The following is a 6,998-nucleotide window of genomic DNA, read 5'->3' on the forward strand; positions in this document are numbered from 1 at the left end:
CTTCGTTTATTTTAACTACGAAACAAGTTTATTCATTTAGTTCTATATATTTTTTTCTATATTTGTTTTATATAATTAGTTTTATTTCTTTAGATTTAGTTCAATTATGATTACTGTAATTTATAAATTGCTTTATTTATATATTAAAATATAAGTTTTTCCAAAATGTAAAAATATTTTCATATATTTAATATGTTGTAAGGATTCAAATTTATTTGTTTGGTAAATATGAATAAATATATAGCTTTGTTTTAAAATAGATAAATTGATTAGGTAACGAGGAATAAACGAAGCAACTTATCTTCAATGAAATATGAACATTAGAAACATTAACCTAATTAGATTTTGATTTCGCCTGGATTATCATTTGAATTTCTGCCCACATGGAATGCCATAAATTTAAACGGGGATCAAGATATGCGGGATGATTGCCAAAATTAATTTCGAACAAGCGAGATTATTAATTTCGCGTTTGTAATGCGACTCACAATAAACATTTCCCATATAAATGTTAAACATTAACATTTATTGTAAAACTTTATAATAACCATTCAAAGTTAAAAGTCTGTACCAGAATTTTCACATATTAATTATTATCATAAAATCTGTAAGTTTCCTAATACAACTGAATTAACTATTGCTTTTATGTTTTGAAAAGTAATGATGGTGTAAAGATTGAAACTTGTTATGAGTAAGACTTCTTATATGAAAAATGTATGTTGTGTCAAGAAATTTGGTTTTCAAACGTCAGGGTTTCCGAACTACAACTTTTCGAACTACTTGGTTCTTGATTAAAAATAAATAAGAAATTTCTTTTTAAATAAGTGATACAATATATAAGAGAATCGAAATAGAGTTTTCTTGATTTTAACATTAGTAGAATATCAGTTTTCACGCGCCTTCAGTTTCCGAAAAAAAGTTGTTTCTTTCAAGTGAAAAATAAAAAAATGTCTGTTTTGCATTTAGAGTAAAATTTAGTTTCTGTAACGTTCCCGAATATTTATTTAGTGTCCTAATAATTTTATTTATAATCTTTTCAATACAAACAATAAAAAAAATAACTACTGTTGACATTATATGGATAAACTTATGATAATGAATTTAATAATAATAATTTAAATCTATATACAAGATAGTTGTTTGCAACACTTAATACTATTTGTATAAGAGATTAATATGTGATTCCAGTCTATCTTTATATCTAACAAAATATTGGTATTGTATATGCTAGCATATCTATATGGATATCTACGTATATTTGTTTATTCTTGACGAACCACGGAGCCCTTAGGCATTTTCATTGGAATGATACGTTCATACTAGTTTCAGAATAAAAATAAGGATTCGTCGTTTTAATAAATATGAGAAATAAAATTAATTTTTCTTGAATTTAAAAAATTCACGAAAAAATAATGAATCAAAATAGAATTTAAACTAGAATTTTGGTTCTTGAATGTCTCGGTTCCAAAATAAAATTGTCGTTTTAATTTGAAAAAAATCAAAGAGAAACAAAATTTACTTTTGTAAAATTTGAAGTACTAATTCGGTTCTCGAACACCTAGGGTCCCATACAAAAAGGTTTCGTCGTTTTCAATTGTAAAATATGAGAAACAAAATTGACTTTTTTTAAATTTACAGTACAATTTGTGTTGCCAAATAATAAAAGAATTTGTCGTTTAAACTTGATAAATAACAGAAAGAAAAAGAACTTCTTTGAATTTTGGTCATCATTTGATAAATGAAACAAAAATGAACAAATTAAACATTTAAGGCAAAAACTACCAGATATCATATTTCCTGCAATAAATCTTATTGAAATTAATTATTTATATTTGTAGTATTTTCTTGTAATTGTTATAGATATGCAACAATTAAAGTATATAACAAATCATTAACAATATTAGCATTTGCATCTGAACGGAATAATAAAGTTTACAAAAAAATCACTGTCTTATATTATTATGATATACATTTTTCTCTCAACATTTCTGCAGTTCTCAAGTGGGATGGACGTGAGCTCTTCAAATGGGATTAAGTCCATGCCAGGAATGATAAATGAATGCCGATGATTCAATTTAAAAAAAAATACATCATAAATCAAATTGCAACAATTATTTCCATTGCATGCTTATGTAATTTTGTTTATTTGATAAATTGCCGGAGGCGAGTTCATAAAACTCCGACGTTGGTGGGATTGGCTAGAAAACATAAATTATGTTTCGGATTCGAGTCGGGGCAGGAGAGGCGAGGGATGAAATGCCATAAGCGCTGCAGGATCAAGTAAAAAGGAAACGCAATCTATTTAATGCGTCGAGAACGGTATAAAATACTGAGAAAATGTTGCTGGAGATGGCATGAATGTTTCATACTTTACGGCCTAGGTGTTAAAATTGATTTCACTTAACATGGAGCTTAATGCTCAAGTCTTCGGCAAATTAGCGGTGCGGTAAATGCATGTAGGCAGAAATTGAACGCTCCTAAGAGATTCCCACTCAAGATATCTGCCATTCAGTGGAAGAAGATTTCCCAGAGGGCGAACGTTCGCAAAATGACGAGCCTCATCCTCCTTCATCTCTCCTCTCTATTATTCCACGCAAAAGATTTTTAACCGGATTACATCACCTTATCAATTCCACCCCGTATTTTTTTTTTAATAACAACGTTTCCTTCCTTTCATTTCATACTCACTGTTGATGGCAACGTTAACCGTTAGAATATGGGCGTTAATTGGTGCCCATTAATTGGTTCACTAATTGGGCGCAGCCTGACGTTCCGTAACACCCCTTGAGGGAGGAAATGACGTCAAGAAATCGACAAATTTATTTTATTAATGTGGAAAAGGAAAACAAATCAGAAACGACCAAAAAACCCCTCGATTTCGATGGCTTGGGGACAATTGGAGAAGGTTCATTAGCCCATAAATTCCGCTGAGAGTTCTCGAGCGCCCTTCAAATTCAGACCTTTTCCTGCTGCACGTTTTTACCCCTCGACTAAGATAGAATCATCTCGAATTAACATACTTAAAATATAATAAACCCGCGCTTCCCTTTTCAACGGCATTACGTAATTAACACAGTATTACTTACATTTATTTCATGTACACTTTTATATTCTATGTTAAATCTATGTTAATACAATACAACATTTCTAAATCTTTAAAAATATTAATATTGGTTTGCTGCATAATTATCAGGCGTTTTTTAAACAATATGTATTATAAAGTTAGACCACTATCATACCTTGATATGTATTTATTTACAATTTATTAGAACCAACTGAGGTTGCTTAGATGTAAATCATGGACAGATCGAAAATGAAGTTTTTGTCTTCTGGCTGTTACAAATTAAATATTATAGTTGGGTTGGCCTAAAGTAGTTAGCAAAATATATCATTATATATTTATAAAGTAAACTTATGTACTAAAGGATTTTGCATAATATTTTTGAAAATAAGGTTTAACTGAAATATATTGATGTTTATAAAAGTTGGCTAAATTGGACCGGTCTAATTGACTCTCGATCTTATTTTTATACATTTGTTGTAGAATAAATTGTACGATTGAACTTCATCATTATTTATTAAATTTTCTTATTATTTGACACCCAAGAAAGTAAGTCGAAAAGTGATGACATGGTTATGAAAAAAAAGTAATTATGACATAAAAAAAAGCAGAAAATAAGTCAAGGCTATTTCAAAACATTAATTATGTTCTGAATTAATATAAAAAATGTCATTTAATTTTTTGTAATAAATTGTTTTACATTCTATATTCTGTAGTAAATTATTATTATCATTGTCATGCTTGAGAAAACAGAAATAACGAAAGTTATAATAAAGAAAAAAAAACTATAAACATTGTAAATCAGTTTTATTGTCTTTGTTAAGAAAATGACTTTCTCTTTGGGGAGGCGACCATCAATTAAACTGGAAGTTTATGTACTTCCAGTTGAAAAGGCGAAAATTTTTGCATAGACGCTCGTAAAAGTGGCAGATTTACACGCGTGCAAACCTACTTAGAATAAAATAGACTCCATTTACTTGTTAAATGTTTTTACCACGGACTTTCGCCCCTATTTATTTTGTCCTTCACAGTGTATCTTTTTTACGGGCGAAACACGGACGTAAATTCACATGAAAACGTAACCGGATTTTCACGTAAGCGCCATTATTTCAATTGATAATTGCTTTAATTTAGTTACAAAAGTATACATCTATTTTGTGTTACTATTCTTGTACTACAATACAAAATCCACATTTAAAGAAAATATATGACTTATTAAGAAATATTAATATATTTCCATCAAAGTTCGGTAATCATTAGTATTAAATTGGTAAAATCTTAATAATTAAAATATTTATTAATTTTTATGTAACCAAAGGGCTAACGACCTAAGACTTTATCAATGATTTATATTTATTTATTTAATAATATTTATTGAAATAGTTCAACCTAACATTTTCTTTATTTTTTAGAAATTCCTGAAATTCTCTAAACTTTGGTGAATGTATACAAAAGTTGATTTTTTTAATATGTTAGTTAGATTGCAAATTTTTATTAATTGCAATTTAGTACAAATGGAGTCAATAAAAATTGTTAAACAGTAAATAAAAAAATATCAGTTTAATAAATATAATAAATAGTAATTAAAAAAATATAAAAATTCAAATAGAATAACACTTACAAATAGAATGAAATATAGTTGTTGTTGTTACATAATATTTATTGTTTTATTTCTTTAACATTGAGATCGTCGTCGGTTAGTTGCAGTTGAGGCATTTCGGCAGATGATATCGATTGTGAATTAGCATGGCTGATTGCAAGTTTGTCGACTAATTACGCATCTAGATGCCATTCAGATTTTGAGTTGTGATGGCTATTGCAGGACGATTCATCATAATTAAACAATCCATCCCTGCATGAAATTCGACTCGGTCCATGTCGAATACAAAACCAGGCCTCTAACCCAAAACATATATGCACATACATAGAATAATGACTCGCCCACATCACTGTCCAGGACCTCCATTATTTTCTATACCAACTAGATCAAAAAAATATGAATAGTGAAATTGCATCATTTAATTTATGAATTGCATTAAATTTAAGAAGTACTTCAGACATTATTAATAATAGGAAACAACAGTTCCCTCAGTTGAATTTGCGATATTGTTTTTCTAATATTTTTAAAGTCATTGTATAATTATTGTAATAGTTTCAATAGTCATATTATTGAGTCAATTTAATACAATGAGAAAAGCCTTTGTGAAATAGCTTTCTTGCTGGAATGCGTGCTAGTACCTATTTGTAAGCTTATGTTGACTCTACACACGCTGGGAAAATGTGGAGCTTACATTAGATTATTTAAAGAGTTTGTTACCAGATTCTTATATATGCAAAAGTATAAGGAAATGTTCAAAACATTTTTCATTGCCTATTCGAAGGAAATAAGGTTGATTTTTATCAGAAATTCATCCTCGAAGATAAATTTCCAAAATTAAAACGACTGGAAATGTGCATTATAGCAGCATTTGTAAATACGTATTGCTGCGAATCGACCTTTTTCAAAAATAAATGTAGTAAAAACGAAGTGCCGCAGCAGGTTGCTTGATGAAAATACTACCAATCAACTGCGATGCGAATCGACTAAATTAGCAGTTCATATGAAAAAGATATCAAACAAAATGTTAGGTTGTGTAATAAGTTCCCGGGTTTTTTTATTTTATTTTTTCCCCGCACTTCTGTGTTTTGTTAGGTAAAGTATATACAGTGGAACCTCGCTTAACAAGTTTAATCCGTTCCAAAATTTTCGATTTTTTATTCGTGTACTGAAATACACATAATATGTGCACAGAAGTTTTAAAAATGATGTAGCAGGCGCGAAATCTGGGACTTACCTTCTCATCGTCGCTCGTTATGCAAAACGTCGCTCGTTAAGCGAAATGCTCTTTATGCGAGGTGCTTGTTAAGCGAGGTTCAACTGTATATGCATGCCCAAGTATTTTCTTGCTCTACATACCTATCTGCTTCAATATTTCGAATTAATTAATTTCGAATTATTTAACTTTAGGCAGCACGAAGTTCATTAATATTACAATTGGTAGCACAGGACTTTTTCAGTTGAAGGTCGCTTTTTTGACAGAACATGACAAGCTATGAAGCAATAAGTTACTTCAACAGCTGTTCCATATCGATGCTGAACTCGCGCGTGTACAGATATATGCTGATATGTTGCTTTCTAGTATACATTTTGCATAGTAATGTTCTTTGGTGTCGACTGATGCACAAAAGCCGTTAACAACTCCACATTGTTTTCTCAGCGATGAGATGTTTTGTTTATCTTGTTTGATGTTTACGTTCACGTTGGATCTTATGATGGTATATCTTGGGCGCAGTCGCCACATGGCTTAGCAAGTTCACGCCACATAATACTATTCCATTAAGTTTTAACGTTCGCTAAATTAATCCATAATATTTAAGAAGTTTATCCAACAATTATTATTATATTTATAAATTAGTTTACCAACTATTATTAATATTAGATTTATTAGGGCAGATAGACCTATGGTCAATAGCCTTTTGTATCGTTTAACTTTTTTGAAATTATATATATTTATTTTGTTCTTTTTATTTCTGTATATGTCGTAATGATGCAATTAACATTATTATTATTATTTTATTAGATTTATATAATTTACGGTTTAGTAGTGAAATATATATATAAAAGAAGTGACATTTTAAATTTGCAATCACCCAAAGTACAGATTATTAAATGCTGTCATTAGTTATGGGAAATTCCACGAACAAGACATAGAAATTGTAAAAAAGTACGTAAAAATATGAACTAACCGCCAAGATCATATGACACCGTTAGACTTCTTTGGAATTAGACTTATCTTAAAGATAGAGTGTACATCAATAAACCAAAAACTACTGAGGTCTTCATGGATGAAAATCGAGACAACATTTCCAAAATTTCACAGCAATTATATCAACACTT

The sequence above is a fragment of the Nicrophorus vespilloides genome, unplaced genomic scaffold (genome assembly GCF_001412225.1).
Source record: "Nicrophorus vespilloides isolate i.1.1-1 unplaced genomic scaffold, Nicve_v1.0, whole genome shotgun sequence".
In the NCBI taxonomy this organism is placed as follows: domain Eukaryota; kingdom Metazoa; phylum Arthropoda; class Insecta; order Coleoptera; family Silphidae; genus Nicrophorus; species Nicrophorus vespilloides.